Genomic DNA, 16,128 nt, shown 5'->3' on the forward strand with positions numbered 1-16,128 from the left:
CCCCCAGCCCCTCCGATCGCCGCCGGCGATCGGAGATCAGGAGATCCCGTTCAAAGAACGGGATCTCCTGGAGGGCTTCCCCCGTCGCCATGGCGACGGGGCGGGATGACGTCACCGACGTCGTGACGTCAAAGGGGACTCCGATCCACCCCACGGCGCTGCCTGGCACTGATTGGCCAGGCAGCGCACGGGGTCTAGGGGGGGGGGGGGGCGGCTGCGGCGACACGTATAGCGGCGGATCGGCGGGTAGCGGCGGCGATCGGGCACTGCACGCAGCTAGCAAAGTGCTAGCTGCGTGCAGCAAAAAAAAAAATATGCAAATCGGCCCAGCGGGGCCTGAGCGGTGCCTCCCGGCGGCATAGCCCGTGCTCAGCACGGGCTTACCGCCAGGGAGGTTAAGCGACAAGTGATCGTTTCCATGGTCTCGCGCAGGGGCGTAGCAATAGGGGGTGCAGAGGTAGCGACCGCATCGGGGCCCTTGGGCCAGAGGGGCCCCAAAGGGCGTCCCCTCAACTACAGTGTTAGCTCTCTATTGATCCTGTTCTCATAATAATCACTTCTATAGATACTTTGAATAGTGGTAATCACTAACAAGCTGTTCCCCATCCCCTTCTTGCACCTCTGACACTGTAGTTGCCATTGGCAGGTTTTGGTGCACCGTATCAATTGCTTTGTATAGAGTGCTTAGGGGGCCCCATGTAAAATTTGCATCGGGGCCCACAGCTCCTTAGCTACGCCACTGGTCTCGCGAGGTGGGTACAGGCGCGCAATTAGGTGGACGCTTTGCGATGCACGGTGATAACGACCTCCAGGACAGATCAGATCTTTAACCTCCCTGGTGGTAGGATTATTTCCGGATTTTAGGGTCTTTTCAGCATCTTTCAGACCCTAAAATCAGGAAAAAAAAAATCATGCTGCCAAAAGCCAGCAGCAGCCCCAGCACTCGTTCACCTCCCTGGACTCCAGCATGGCAATTTTCCCTCCAACCTCCGGGTGGCGCTGTTACTCTGTAGTGAGATCACTGACAGCAATCTCACCAGAGTGATTCAGAGCCTCGGAGGGCAGGAAGGAGAACAGCTACTGATGTCTGGATCCTCCGGGAGGTGAGTAAAAACGCCTGCTGCGTGCTATACTCTGCATTGAGCCCCCAGTGGCTATACCGTCAGGGAGGTTAAGATCCCAGACGACTCCCGCGCGAAGTGACACGATCATTTGAACTCTTGTTCGCCGTCGTGTTTCCGCGGGCAGGAAGATGGATCTGGGAACCTCGTTCATAGGGAGGAGTCGCTGTGAGGTTCCCTGATCCATCGTTAGGGAAGTATTCAGCTTTAGGAAGTGGACATCCTTCTGAAGAAATCTCTAAACCTCCCAGATATGCATGTCCCTGTTAACCACACTACCCTTCGCCCTACCTCTCAAGCCCGCTGTCTGGGAGTCACCCTGGGCTCCGCACTCTCCTTCATTCCCCACATCCAAAACCTCACAAAGTCCTGCAACTTCCACCTTCGTAACATCTGCAAGATCCACCCTTTCCTGACCTCTGCTACCACCAAACTCCTCATCCATGCCCTCATAATTTCCCGCCTTGACTACTGCAATGCCCTTCTGTCTGGTCTCCCTATGACCTGAATATTTCCACTGCAGTCCATCATGAATGCGGCAGCCAGAATTATCCACTGCTCCCATCGCTCCACCACGGCAGATCCCTTCCGTGAATCCCTCCACTGGCTTCCTATCCAGTCCAGAATCAGATTCAAGATACTGTGTCTGACCTACAAATCTGTCCACAAAACCTGTCCAATGTACATTTCCGATCTTATTCAGAGGTACACACCTAGTCGCTCACTCCGCTCCTCCAATGAACTTCGCCTGACTGACCCCTGCATCACCCAGTCCCATGCATGCCTCAGGGACTTCTCAAGAGCTGCTCCAACACTATGGAACTCCCTACCTCTACCCATTAGGGCAGCGCCCTCCTTCAACATCTTCAAGAAGACCCTCAAAACTCACCTTTTCACTCTGGCCTACAACCCCTCATAAGTGCTCTAAACCCACAGCTGAACTCTGGTCCCCTACCTTTTGTGTCCCCACCTCTCCCTCTAGACTGTAAGCCTTTGGGCAGGGTCCTCCTCCTTTTGTGTCCTACCTGATCATGCACCTCCATTACTGTGCACCCATGCTATGCATCTGAGTGAGCTCGACCTGACTTATCTCCATGCTCCATCCAGTGACTTACTAAGCATTACCTGGTACTCATACTGTGCTGCGTGATCTGGTTTTTCTTGTATTCCTGAATTGTCTTATTGCTGTATGTAACCCCTAAGTATTGTCTGTAACCTAAATTAAATTAATGTCCAGCGCTGCGTAATATGTTGCCACTTTATAAATACAATAAATAGATAAATAAAATAAATAAATAAACCTCTGAGTTAGCACAGAGGCCAGAGGGCGGTCAAGTGTGGCAGAACATGGTGCAATCACGGCCTAAAGCCATGTCTACACTTTGGCTATCATTCATAAGGGAGCTGTCGGTAAGGGGAATCAATGCGGGAAAACACCGCTGGCGGTGTTTTAGACTTCTGGGTGGCATTCATAAAAAAGTATCCATGTGCAGTAGCAGTGTGGAGATTCCCCGAACTAGGCTGGCGGTAGGCAGGCGGTAGGCTTGCGGAGACACGGAAGCTGCCGAGTTGATACATTTCTCCGTGTTCCGCTCTGCTGCAGCTGCCTGGGAGGTCTGTGTGTCTCAATTCACTTACATTGGTATCGCCACATCAGAGTGAGCGGTACTTCCCGACCTCACACCGCTTGCGGTGATCTTCATGAATAAACATTTTGCTACATTTGTTCCGGTAATCACCGCACAAGGCGGTGATTTATCACTCTGCTCGGTAGTGTCAATTTTTTCATGCGGAAAGAGCCTTTATGAATGCTGACTTTGCCGAGTGTTCGGTAAAGTCAGCTGTTTTATGCATTTCCGCATGCGGAAATGCTTTATGAATGATAGCGTTTATGTTTTCCTCATCTGAAATGATAATTCACAATGGTTTCAGCCAGAAATCAAAATGGTCAAAAAGGTCAGTGGTGTAACTACAATTCATGAAGTCCCCAGTGATGCCCCCCCAATGTTCACACCCCATCCCTTTCCTTGGTTCCCTTCACAGCCATGGAGACCATCTCACAAGGGTCATAAAACAAGTGTGGCCATTATGATCTTCACACCCATAACAAGTGTATCCTTAAAATGACCTGATCTGAAGTATGGTTCCCTGTATCAGAGGAAGGGAAGGTTAGAAGTTGGGGCCTCAAAACAGCTCTGGGTCCTCCTGCAATCACAGGGGCTTCTCTACTCTAGCTATGCTCAAGGTTTCCCCTGACGTCACTGTTAAGATCTGCATAGCACTACAAATCTGTAGCAAATTCATTTAAAATATGCCTACACATACTGCAGAACAAATAGGATAAAAGATAAACTGTGGTAGGTTTGTGTCTGATATGCTTGTGAAAATAACCCACACACAGTTAAACCTTCCTCACTGCTGAACCTTATAAGAACAGAGGAAATGCCAGCCTAACAAATCCATCCTTTCCTTACACATACAACAATAAATGAGCAGGGTGGGATCCCCGGCAATGGGAAAGGACAGAAGACATACAGTGGTGGATGTATTTCCTGCACTGTACTCCGAGCATGAGAACGTACCCTAATTACATACTGCCACAAGAACACAGAAGACATTATAACGGAGGCTGTTTGCGCATCGGAAACCAGATATTAGATCGCGTAACCTGAGAGTGATCTTCTATACAATGTGATTCATGCAACAATTATCTTTTCGGCTCCTCCTCGCCCTTTGTATTCTCCGGGGAAATTGCTATTTTGATTCTTTGGTGTGAACAGCAGGAGAAATAAGCAGCGGAATATCTCCCTGATGGGAAATGTTTAATTAAACTCAATTACAGACCTGCAGGGGAAGGCACATTAGATATGGGGACAGCTAGGCTTGTGTGTTTCTCAGCCTTCTAAAAGCAAGCTATGCGAAAGGATTTGTGCGATGTTTACTACGATCCAGCAATGTAGGGGTTAAAAGAAGATAATGATCATTTCCTTGTCAATGGAGAAAAGGGAGTTGATCTCTCACCACCCCGATCTAATCTATTGGTCACCCAAAACAGAAGATATTACAGTTTATGACGGGTCTCCGTCGTAGTATGATCACGTTTTCTGCCCAATTTGTGTCCATTCCTGTGGTTTCTCAGTCGCGGTGGAAAATATTGTAATCACGATCCCGCATGTCGAGCGGTAATAAACTGAAAATGGCCAGATTTAAAAACATGAGGAAAACCGCCAACACAAACACGGACAAACGGTAATGTGCGCGATTCTAACTAGTGTGTTCTCTGCCTTTAATTTCTTGACAGTTTTGACATTTTAGCTGTGTCGCTATTGATACAGCAATAACTTTTGTATTACTTATGCCATCTAAGGAATTTACACTTTTCTTTTTTCTCAGGACAAACTAGGCTTTCTACGAGAAATATTTTTTTCCCAAAATTATTTTATTTTGTAGGCATTTTACGCGTAAATGCAGAAAATACTAATTTTCACTTGACAAGTACCACAATTAAAAAGACACCTCAAAATATATTCTTTGGCTCTTCCCAGTTAAAATGACACCACATAGGCTTCATTTAATTACATGGCATAGAACAGACCATTATCAATAAAACACATAGCCTGCAGGCCTCGGTCACACACCTTTTTTTGCTGGGAGTCACAGATTGGAATAAGGATCCATCAAGCCTCCAAAATCAAGTCCAATCAATGCAGGACCAATATGGGCTCGACGAATCAAAACCAGAAGATGCTGTACAGTTGCATTGCTAGGCAACAGCAGACTGATATATCTGTAGAGCATTGGCGTTTCAAACTGTCACCCTAACAATTGCATCTAATCTATATGGGTTCAGGTCATTAAAAGTGTGTTAACATATCACTACAGAAAAGAAAAAATATTTATTTTCACAGTGACACCATTTACTTACGTTTTCAATTTTTAAACGCAATTGTTAATTTTGAATGAGTGATTGCTGCTGTTTGCTTTAGCAGCAATAATTCACTTTTAAAAAAGGAGCATGTGAGCATGTCGGCAATGGGGGCGTGTGCCGGTGTGGGAGCACAACACTAGCAGCTTTCCATGCAGGATGCACATTCTACCTACAACCTTTTTGGGATGTAGAATCTGCATCCCGGAAACTAAAGCAGTTAGTGTAATTGAGGTCTTCACTTACTACCAGGGGAGATCAGGAGGTGAACTTGTGTAAGCTAATTTTCACTAGTAACTTCAGTATAGATTATTCACACAGCAAGCATGTAGCATGCAGCACAGTTCTCATGCTAAAGAATGACTCTCATTGTAAAGTTTCTCCACCCGCTCCAGGAAAATTACTCTTTGCGGCCAGCACTGCAGCTCATCAGATTCTTATAATTATGACAAACTAGCCAACCCGCGCCGTAGCATACGCCGCATCTATCTATCTAATAGAGTACGTGCCTCAACCTTGAAGCAAGAAGAAGTAGGCTTTCCATGAGAAAATGTATGCGTGCTCAAACACCAAGTTTAACCCTAGCAAGTCTGGCTTTGCAAATCCGGCCTAATTGGCTATTCATGAGGCAATGCTCATGCAAATATGCATTTGCTTTCGCATGCCAAACTATGCAGGGTCCAAAAACCAATACCGCAAAGCGATCGCCCTGCGGGTATTAGTTCATGCTACATTAGCACAATCCAGGAGCGCCACGGGGAGGATTCCGAATGCCCCCATACAACCGGGGGACTGCGGGGTCCCAGGCTCTCTTACTGCCTGGGAACCACAGCGGCACCCTGGAGGGGGAGGCTGGGTGGCGCAGCTGCACCCCCCCCCCCCCCCCCAAGTGTGGTCAGCGCCGGGGAGAGCCATCCGCACCCACCTCCCAATATTAAAAACAGGCACTTACCTTAACATCCATTTCGTTCTGCAACATGCACATTAACTTGGGGGCACCACATGAGAAAGGAGTGAAGCATGGGTCACCCCGAGCTTTAGAGCTCAGGGCTGGCTCACATACAACACTCCGGGGTGGGGGGAGGACAGGCGCAGACAACTCACTCCAGGGCTCACACCACCAGAGCAAGCCATCCACCACCTGCCTACAAAGGATACAACTGCAAAAAATGCTTTCCAATGCTCAAACACCAAGTTTAACCCTACAAGTCTGGCTTTCCAAATCTGGCCTAATTGGCTATTCATGAGGCAATGCTCATGCAAATATGCATTTGCTTTCGCATGCCAAACTATGCAGGGTCAAAAAACCAATACTGCAAAGTGCTCTCTCGCTGCCTGGGAACCACAGCGGCACCCCGGAGTGGGAGGCTGGGTGGCGCAGCCGCCCCCCCCCCCCCCCAAGCGTGGCCAGCGCTGGGGAGAGCCGTCCACACCCACCTCCTAATATTAAAAACAGCCACTTACCTTAACGTCCATTGGGTTCTGCTACATGCGCATTAATTTTCTCATGGAAAGCATTTTGTGCAGTTTGTATCCTTTGGAGGCAGGTGGTGGATGGCTTGCTCCGGTGGTGTGAACCCTGGAGTGAGTGCGCCTGTCCTCCCCCCCCCCCCCTCTGGAGTGCTGTATGTGAGCCAGCCCTGAGATCTAAAGCTCGGGGTGACCCATGCTTCTCTCCTTTCTCATGTGGTGCCCCCAAATTAATGCGCATGTAGCAGAACGCAATGGACGTTAAGGTAAGTGCCTGTTTTTAATATTGGGAGGTGGGTGCAGACAGCTCTCCCCTGCGCTGGCCACACTTGGGGGGGGGGGGGGTCGTACACGCCACCCAGCCTCCCCCTCCGGGGTTCCGCTGTGGTTTCCAGGCAGTGAGAGAGCCTGGGACCCTGCGGTCCCCCCAGTTGTATAAAAAGGGGGCAGAATCCTCCCCGTGGCGCTCCTGGAGGCCTGGAGCACACCAAAAACTGTTAGCAGATCCGCAAAATGCTAGCAGATTTTGAAACGCTTTTTCTTATTTTTCTGTAGCATTTCACCTAGCATTTTGCGGTTTTGTAAAGCATTTTTGGTGTAGTAGATTTCATATATTGTTACAGTAAAGCTGTTACTGAACAGCTTCTGTAACAAAAACGCCTGCAAAACCGCTCTGAACTGCCGTTTTTCAGAGCGGTTTGCGTTTTTCCTATACTTTACTTTGGAGGCAGAAACGCCTCCGCAATCCAAAAAATGCCTCACCTCGGGAGTATGCGTTTCAGCAAAACGCCTCTCGCTCTGGTGTGCACCAGCCCATTGAAATACATTACCCAAGCGTATCCGCAGCCGCAAGTGGATCGCAAAACGCTGCCGAACCGCTCTGGTGTGCACTAAGCCGGATAGTGCTAATGTAGCATGTAGCAGGGTGACTGCTTTGTGGTATTGGTTTGTGCATGCATTTGCATGAGCATTGCCTCATGAATAGCCAATTAGGCCAGATTTGCAATGTCAGACTTGCTAGGGTAAGGCCTCTTTTCCATGGACTGTGAATAGGCAGTGAAATGGCTCTCAAACTCTCACAACTGCTCACTGCTGCCTGGTAACGGCTCACTGCTGCATGGTAACTGCTCGCTGCTGCCTGGTAACTGCTCGCTGCTGCCTGGTAATTGCTCGCTGCTGCCTGGTAACTGCTTGCTGCTGCCTGGTAACTGCTTGCTGCTGCCTGGTAACTGCTTGCTGCTGCCTGGTATCTGCTCACTGCTGCCTGGTAACTGCTCACTGCTGCCTGGTAACTGCTTGTTGCTGCCTGGTATCTGCTCGCTGCTGCCTGGTAACTGCTTGCTGCTGCCTGGTAACTGCTTGCTGCTGCCTGGTATCTGCTTGCTGCTGCCTGGTAACTGCTTGCTGCTGCCTGGTAACTGCTTGTTGCTACCTGGTATCTGCTCACTGCTGCCTGGTATCTGCTTGCTGCTGCCTGGTAACTGCTTGCTGAGCACACAGCTCAACAGTCCGTGGAAAAGAGGCCTTAAACTTGGTGTTTGAGCACGCATAAATTTTCTCATGCAAAGTACTTCTTCTTCTTGTTTGAAGGTTGAGGCACTTAGTCTATTATATATATATATATATATAGATGCAGTGTTGCAGTTTGGGTGCCAAAGAGAGAATCTTTTACCTGCATTGGGCGGAGGTGGGAGAGGTCAGGTAATCTGTGCTAACAGAAAAATACTTGACTGCTTCATGTGGGTGATGTTGAAATGGAGAGGAGAATGGACAGTTTTCTGTCCAGTAAAATTGCACTGCCGCTCAAACAGAGAATGGAACTACAGTATGCAGCCAGACAGATGTATGTATAGCAAAAAATACAGAAAAGCGGGGGGGAAAAAAACTGTGCATTTCTAATTAGCGCATAGATACTATCATATGGTCATATTGAGTAAAACATGGGAATGCTGAACCTGGGCTTTTAAGCAAAACTACGACTTACTCATATACCATATATAATAAAAAAAAAAAATAAGATACCTCAGTAGCAGGCGGTTTCTGGATCCTCTAGAGCCTAGATGCTCATTGTGTGGTACGCGTACCCCAGGGGGTGCTTCTGAGTGTTCCGGGGGTACTCGGGCTTGATATACTTAACCAAGAATAACAAACTTAGGGCTTGATTCACTAAGACAAATAGCACACCTTATCAAAGTTAACACGCCTTATTAAAGTAACACGCCTTATTAGAGTAGCATAGCAAACTTATGCCTGCTAATTAGCAATGACGACAGCTCCACTCATCCTGCCTTGAGCCCCTGTGCGTTCGTAGCGCTCGCTATGCTACTCTGATAAGGTATGTTAACTTTGATAAGGCGTGCAATTTGTCTTAGTGAATCAAGCTCTTAGGGCTCATTTCCACTATCGCAAATTCGCATGCATTTTTCGCATGCAAATTCGCATAGCAATACAAGTGAATGGGACTGTTTCTACTTGTCAGGATTCCTTTGCGTTTTTCTGTGCAGAAAAAATTCGCATGGCAGAGCCATCAGAATTTGCATAAAGCTATGCGAATCGCATACAATGTATTTAATAGGAAATTCACATGAGGTTTGGGTATGCGGATTTCCATGCGAATTCGCATAGAAACAATGGAAAAGCACACCAGCACTGCCATGGTTAAATTCGCATACATCGTCATCCATGCGAATTCGCATAGACCTGCATGCGAAATTCACATCTGCATGCGAATTTTTACCGCGGCGATTCGCACCGCACAAGTGGAAATGCAGCCTCAGAGTTTTAGAAAACGATAAATCTTACTTAACCACTTAATGACAACCAGACTTATAAAAATGTGCTGCTAGAGCCTCCTAATGGCTCCAGGACGTTTTTCTAAGTCAAACAGTGCTGCTGCCGTGCGCGTGCGTGCTCCCGCACGTGTGCGCTCCTGTGCAAGTGAGATTAGTGAGGGAAAAAATATAGAAAAAATACACCTATATTTCCAAATAATATATTGTCACCATACTTTTTACTAGGGACATAATTCAAATCTTGTGATAACCAGGACAAATAGGCAGATAAAATGTGTGGGTTTTATGCACAGTAGCAGTGTTTATATTAAAACTATAGGGGAGGACATTGGAGAAATAGTGTATTTATTCATTTTTTTTTCCTTGTTTTTCCCTTTAAAATGCATAGAAAATAAAGTAATTACTGAAAACAAATATCAACCCCAAAAAGCCTAATTGGTGGTGAAAAAAAACAAGATATAGATCATTTTATTGTGTTTAGTAGTGATTAAGCTATTGGCAAATGAAAGGGATGAGCACTGAAAGGGGAAAATCGCTAATGTCGGTTAGGTTAAAAACCGCTTCGGGGTGAAGTAGTTAAACACCACCAAATTAGTGTTTTAGCTTATAAAAAGCAATAGTAAATGCTTGTAAATTGTTTAGAACCAATTATCATGCACTACGATTAAATATATATTTGTCAAGGGGTACTTGTGGTAATGTTTTCTATGCTAGGTGAGTACAAGGTTTTAATAGGGGTACATACCAATAAAATGTTGAGAAACGCTGCTCTAGAGAGGCTTCCCAGATTTTCCTCATGCCATGGCCACTGCCCAGGACCCTTTGAAAGTTTGCATTCCCATCCGTGAACAAACACAGCAGCATTGTACAAGCACACTGCCAGCCCGTGCCTGCAATGTAGCAAGGAGCCAGTGGCGTAGCAATAGAGATTGCAGAGGTAGCGACCACCTTGGGGCCCTTGGGCTAGAGGGGCCAACCCCTTAAACACAGTCCAGGTCTCTTCTCTAGCAATATCAGCACGATACTTGACCTGAAGAAGCGACTGTTGGGTCGCGAAACGCGTTGTCCAAGTGCTAAACAAATTATTAACTTATATATTGGTCTAGGAGTCTTCATCTCAGGTAAGAATTTATACTCTTACCTCTGTGAATCTGAACTATTATGACATATCACTGTGAAACTGAAGGGCGCCTCCTACTGTTTGAATTGCTAAAAAACACAGTATTAGCTCTTTATTGGTCCTGTGATTATAATATTTGCCTCTATAGTTAATTTGAATAGTAGTGATCATTAACACATAGTTTCCCATCCCCTTCTTGCACCTCTGACACTGTGGTTCTCCTTGATTGGTTTTGGTGTGTTCTATCAATTGTTATCTATAGCACGCTTGGTGGGCCCCATTGTTAAACTTGCACTGGGGCCCACGGTTTCTTTGCTACACCACTGCAAGGAGCCTCCGTGTACCATCTTGTGCGTGCGCAGTGCTGCTGTCCTTGTTCACGGATGGAAGCGTGGCTGGGTGAACCTATTGGACAACCCCTTGTCAAATGGGCTTGGAGGGTCCCAGCACTGGAACAGCGAGCTCCAGGGGGGCAGTGGAAGCCTTCCTCTACTTCCCTCTACTGCGGTAAAGTCACAGATACAAGAGTACAACTGAAGTGAGAGTTATATGGAGGCTGCCATATTTATTTTCTTTTAAACGATACCAGTTGCCTAGCAGCCCTGCTGATCTATATGGCTGCAGTAGTGTCTGAATAACATGAGAAACAAGCATGCAGCTAATCTTGTCAGATCTGACAATAATGCCAGAAATGCCTGATCTGCTGCATGCTTGTTCAGGGTCTGTGGCTGAAAGTATTAGAGGTGGAGGATCAGCAGGACAGCCAGACAACTGGTATTGCTCAAATGGAAATAAATATGTCAGCCTCCATATCCCTCTTGCGATAGTTGTACTGTAAGTAAATTTGAGATCACTGATTTTGAGCACTATTTCTGTGGGTTGAAAAGAGTATTTTATTGATAAAGGCTAATCAAATATCTTGTGAGAGAGCTCAGTTTGGCCTGGGACCCACTAGCAGTGTTTTTCTGAGCGCTTGTGATGTGAAAAGCACTTGCTAATATAATGCTATGCGTGTGTGATCTGACTTGAGACCTGTGATTTTCTAGAAATCCCCCATAGCATTACATTAGCAAGAGACAATTTTGTAGTAGGGGTGGATGAACACCCTGTAGAAAAAGTCACAGGAGACAAAAAACGGGAGCCCAGTAGTGCAATATGTCAATGACCACAATAAAAGAAAATAAATTAAAAGCACTACTCACAAAGGGAGGTTGCTTGGGGCAACCAACCACAGGAAGCAGGTGGAGACAATAAACCCGACTCCACTCGGGGTGGTCCTAGCCAGAACCGGAAGGATGGTCGCTCTCTTAGTGGAAAAAAGGGGACAGAGTCCACTGTGGGGACTCCACTGGTGGTCTGCCACCTCCCCTCGGACAGGATGTGTTCGGGGGTATACTTAGCACGTAAAAGGGAAAGAGGCGCCCTGATATAATAAAAGCATCTAAAATCAGCTTAAAATCGAAAAGTGATATGAGGTAGCTTACCTCAATGACGAAACCTCTGTAGTTAATACAAGGGATTTTTATTAGCACAGGCAACGCGTTTCGCGGGTCTCAGCCCGCTTCATCAGGCCAGTAAAAGTGCCTACAATAGCAACAAGAACTCCTCAATATACTTGTACATGTATATCAAACATAATAGTAAAAAATGTTCTACCAAGATCATAAACATTGCATCATATCATATTGATCAAATTTTTAGATGCGTTTTTGTACATACATAATGTTTTTTTATAAATTATTATTATGTAAGAAAGAGTAATACTGGTGATAATCGTTAGCAGTAAAGATACTAATCGCAATAAAGGAGGAAAACTTAATGGGCCTGATTCACAAAGCGGCGCAAACCGTCCAGCACGGGCGCGCCAAAACAGCCAGCACGCGAAGCGCCGCCCGCGGACCGCCGCACGCGCAAAACGCCACGACCCGCGCGATCGCGGACCCCCGCCAATCGCGGCAAACCGCGCACGCAAAAGCCCGCAACCACACGAACCACGGCACCCCGCGCGCGCAAAAGCCCGCGAACGGCACCCCACACGCCAACCGCCCAGCACACCCACGCCAAACAGCCCGCACCGCCCCGCGAACCAGGGAGTAAATTCAATAATAATTATAATAATAATAGTAGTCGCTGCTTTATAAAAATAAATAATAAGTATCAACATTGTTGGTAATATTAAGAATCCATAGTAAAAGTATATCGCTCATAAAATCATAATATAAATTTGTATAAACACAAATAACAATTAGGACTTGGCCAGCTATTGAATATAAATATACATAAAGTCAAACTAAGGTGGTATCTCACAGCTACATAAGCTATTCGATCACAGCACTAGTTGCTCTTTAAAAAATAGACTGGTCACAAATAGGCTAAAAGAAAAGACACAGTATTTCATTGTGCTAAGTTTGAGTATGGTGGGTGAACAGCAGGGGGAGCGTTAGGTGGTCTGAAGGAATGAGGGTCAGAGCACTTACCAAATAGAAAAGATCATCTAGCATAGGGAGCCTCTGTAGGGGGCTCTGCAGAGCTGTCTTAAATAACTTCTGTAATGTCTGAACAGCATGCTTGCTGAAAAAGGGGCGGCACCGGAAGTTATTGATGACATCACACAAAGGGCCGCCCACCGGAAGTACTGGCGGCACCATTTTGGTTCTGGGCGATGTATAGGGAAAGGCTATTGAATGCCAGCACTTTGCTTATTTAATAGAGAACATCCAGATGCTGGGGGAAAAAAGTTTTAGTAAATGGACACTAGATGGCAGCAGTGTTAACAATTCTTCAGTATAGATAGTGCTGGAGATTTGTGCTTGTTATAAAAGCTTCTTTAAACATAGGTGATTGTTGGTAATAGGTGGCTTATAGTGAATTCTCAAGGTTGGTCTGAACTTCACTATCTCAATTGGAACCAATTTTACTAATTACATTATATTAATAATACTAAAATAGTGAATAATAATTATTATGCTAAATTATTACAAAATGCTATAAGTGCATATTGTTGGTATCAGGTGGGGTATCATAATTTGCTCATAAATTTATTAAGAAGTGTGCATGAAATAATATTTTTAGTTATGAAAAATGATCAAAAAAAAAAAAAAAAAAAAAAAGAATACATAAATAAATGAATAAAATATATAATAATTAATAAATATGTTTCAAAGACATCATTATAATGCCGTCATATGTGCATAGTGCGTGTTGTGCTTGTCATTTGATAGCTACTAGCTCATAAGCATTACTATTGGGGAAAAGGAACTGGAGAGGTGGAGGAGACAGTTGGAAACTAGGAAGTGTAAGTATCTGGTCCAGGGGGAAATTATGTATGGACAGAGTTGGTAGATAGTATATCTTATGGGGATACGTATAGTGAGCTGGACCTCTGAGTTAGAAATTGTGCTCTAAACATTCATTTAAACCCTCTGGTTTGAGGGTTCTCAATCTGAAGATCCAGAACATCTCTCTTGCCCGCAACCGAGCTATTCGATCGGAGCAGGAGGGATTGTCGGGTATCTGTTCTATGGGCATGAAGAATAGTGTTTTTGGATCCGAGTTGTGGCACTCCGCGAAGTGCCTTGAGAGACTGTGTTTGGTATATGCTTTGGTGATGTTCCTTCTATGTTGGCCGAGTCTGGCTCTTATTTGCTGAGTGGTACGTCCAACGTACTGTTTTTTACAGGGGCAAGTGATGAGGTAAATAACATGGGTGGTGCTGCAGTGGAATGAATGGGTGATTTCATATGAGTCTTGTGTGATTTCACAAATGAAAGAAAGTTGCCCTGGATGCAGATAATCACAGGCCAGACATTTAGATGACTTGCATTTTTGTATATTTGGAGTGGTATTTGAACTAGGTGCATGGGATACTAGTGCTCGTGGTCTGCTAGGGGCTACAATGTTTTTTAGGGTTTTTGCTCTTCTGAAGACCAGCTTGGGTTTAGCCTCTAGTTTGGGGCAGAGGTAGGGATCCTTTAATAGGGTTGGCCAATGCTTGTTGATTATAGATCTAATATTTTTGTGGTTAGAGCTAAAGCGAGTAATGAATGTGGGTTGAGAGTCTGGGGTTTCGTCTTTTTTAGTTTTTGTCTTTAGGAGGGTCTCCTGGTCAAGTTGTCTAGCTCTATGTCTAGCAGATTGAATAAGTTGTTTTGGAAATGATCGCTCTAAGAACTTGTTTTCCAGATTGTCTGCTTGGGTGTCATATATAGATAAATCGGAGCAGTTCTTACGTATACGTCTAAACTGCCCGAAAGGTATATTGGTCTTCCAAGGCTTATGATGCGAACTCCCATAATGTACATAGGAGTTCGCATCAACCTTCTTGAAAAAGGTTTTTGATTTGACCACCCCATCCACAATGTACAGTGTCACATCTAGATAGTCGATGGTAAGTGGGTTTGTGTCCATGGTGAATTTTAGTCCCCAATCATTGTTATTGATGGATTCTACAAAGTTCTCTATGGTGATGGTCTCTCCTTCCCACACGAGGATGATGTCATCTATATATCTATAGTACTTTATAATATTATTGCGATATGGAGTTTGGCTCAAAAATAATTGTTCAAAGAGACCCATTGTAAGATTTGCGAAGGACGGAGCTAGATTGGCCCCCATCGCTGTACCCCTGGTTTGTAAATACGTTGTTTCCTGAAATGTGAAGATGTTATGAGTGAGTATGAACTGAGTTGCTTGAAGGAGAAAGTTTTTTTGAGGGATAGGCATAGTAGTGTCAGAATATAGAAAATGGGCTATGGATTGTAGACCCACTTCGTGTCTAATATTAGTATAAAGAGCAGTGACATCTAGTGTCACCCAGTGGTAATTTGGTGACCATCTGAATGAAGTAAATGTTTGAATGAGTTGACTGGAATCTTTTAGATAGGAAGGAAGTGTGATTACATATTTTTGCAGAAAATGATCTATGTATTCAGATAAGGGAGAGGTTAGGGATCCAATGCCAGCAATAATGGGACGGCCAGGGGGGTTTATTAGTGATTTATGGATTTTTGGAAGAAAATAAAAAAATGGTATTTTAGGGTTTGTAATGGTGAGAAAATCTTTCTCTTCCTTTGAAATTATGCCATCTTTTAGTGCTGTGGATATTAAATTATCATATTGTTTTTTATATTGTTGTGATGGATCATAGGATAATGTGGTATAATATTCTGGATCGTGTAGCAATCGGTGGGCCTCTGTCACATAGTCCACCGTGTTCATAATGACAATCCCCCCCCCCTTGTCAGCGGCCTTTATCACTATTTCAGTATTGTTCTTTAGGGAGTTAAGAGCAGTCTGTTCGATTCTGGTAAGGTTGGATTTTGGTACAACTTGTTCTTTCTCTAAACGTCTTAAATCTTCCAAGACGGAAAGGTAGAAGGTTTCTATATGTGGGCCTCTGTAAGATGTAGGATAAAATTGGGATTTTTTCTTAAATTCTGTGTGAATGTATTTTTCCATGTAAAAGCTATCCAGATTCAAAATTGCATCGGGGCAATCAGTGGGTTCATTTGTGAATATTGGTTGGAGATTGGAGGGATTAGCATAATTAGATTTTTTGAGATCTTTCATCATAAAGTATCTTTTTAGTGTAATTTTTCTTGTAAAAGCATTGAGGTCAACAAATAATTCGAATAGATTAGATGTTTTTGTTGGACAAAAGGAAAGGCCGCGGCTGAGAACTTGTATTTCAGTTTGAGTAAG

General features: G+C 44.9%; 1 protein-coding gene across 3 annotated transcripts in view; it reads right to left on the reverse strand.

Moving 5' to 3' along the window:
* The window catches only part of NUMBL (NUMB like endocytic adaptor protein), a 131,740-nt gene that overhangs the window by 79,084 nt on the left and 36,528 nt on the right, over positions 1 to 16,128 (reverse strand). The window contains exon 1 of one of the 3 annotated variants that reach the window (XM_068250782.1): positions 4,760 to 4,829. The exons of the other annotated variants lie outside the window; for them this stretch is intronic. The gene's annotated coding sequence lies outside the window, so the exon portion shown is untranslated. Of the gene's footprint in view, positions 1 to 4,759; positions 4,830 to 16,128 lie in introns of those variants that run through there. 3 annotated transcript variants of the gene reach the window in all.

This window comes from Hyperolius riggenbachi, chromosome 8 (assembly GCF_040937935.1).
Source record: "Hyperolius riggenbachi isolate aHypRig1 chromosome 8, aHypRig1.pri, whole genome shotgun sequence".
NCBI classification, from domain to species: domain Eukaryota; kingdom Metazoa; phylum Chordata; class Amphibia; order Anura; family Hyperoliidae; genus Hyperolius; species Hyperolius riggenbachi.